We start from the raw sequence: 1121 nt of genomic DNA, 5'->3' as shown, positions 1-1121 counted from the left end.
GGTTCCAGCAAAGTCAACCGAATCCAAGTGGATCCATGTTCTGCTGTGAGTATTATGCCGCTTCGCTTGATGCATTTCCTCGGTATTCCAGTTAGCAAGTTGGCGTCCACAGGTACTGTTATCTATGGATTCAACACTAGCGGGTCAAGACCCTTGGGTAAGATCCGGATAAAATGTCAAATGGGTGATTTGAAGACAGAAGTCACATGTTATGTGATCGATGCTGAAACTTCATATAACTTACTATTGGGTCGGCCTTGGATCCATAGTAACGTTATAATCCCCTCCACTCTCCATCAGTGTTTGAAATATGTCGACACTGATAATAAGGTTAGGACGGTGGTCGCGGATAAGCAACCATTCAAAGGATATGAGAATTATTTCACTGATTCTCTCCTTTATGGTAACGAATCTGATACTGAATCATCGGCCCAAGGCACGGACAACGGAGGAGAAGCTGATACCGAAGCCGGATTTGATTACAATGGAGGTTATGTTTTAAACGACATTGTACCCTTTGTAATCAACCTTGACGATGAACAAACGTCAGAGGGCAGTTGTAACTGGCAACTTGCCAATAATGAAATAAATAACGATTTAGAGTACTCCCTGTCTCTTGATGATGTGATAAAAGAATTGTACGATAATCCTGATTTGTATATGCCGCTTCGATCGTCCTACGTAACAAAGGAGCGCCTCCAGCATTCTTTCGGAACAACCATGGTCGTCCCGAACAAAATAAGAGGCGCAAAAGAAGTGATTTACGGTAAAGGAAAAAGCTCCCCATTACCAGACTATTTCTTAAGCGAAGATGAAGATGATGACAAACCTGGGCGGCATTTATCTAAGTATAGTCCAGAAGCGCGCAAGCTCATGGAAAAGCAGGGATATGATTTCACACTCGGAGAAGGTCTATACTTCGATCGAGGTCCTCGTGTTCCAGCCAAAGCAGCATATGTACCAAAAGGGAAACCCGATGATTATTATAAATACGGACGAGGGTTAGGGTATGAATCTTCTTCAGAAGACGAATGCTGCTGGTTAATTAATGACCAATCATCTAAGCAATACAAAAATGGAAATTCGCCAGATGCCTCAGAATGGGACTCCGATACAAGTCT

This window comes from Asparagus officinalis, chromosome 5 (genome assembly GCF_001876935.1).
Source record: "Asparagus officinalis chromosome 5, Aspof.V1, whole genome shotgun sequence".
NCBI lineage: Eukaryota > Viridiplantae > Streptophyta > Magnoliopsida > Asparagales > Asparagaceae > Asparagus > Asparagus officinalis.
The sequence above is the reverse complement of the archived record's forward strand: the minus strand, read 5'-3'. Positions refer to the sequence as shown.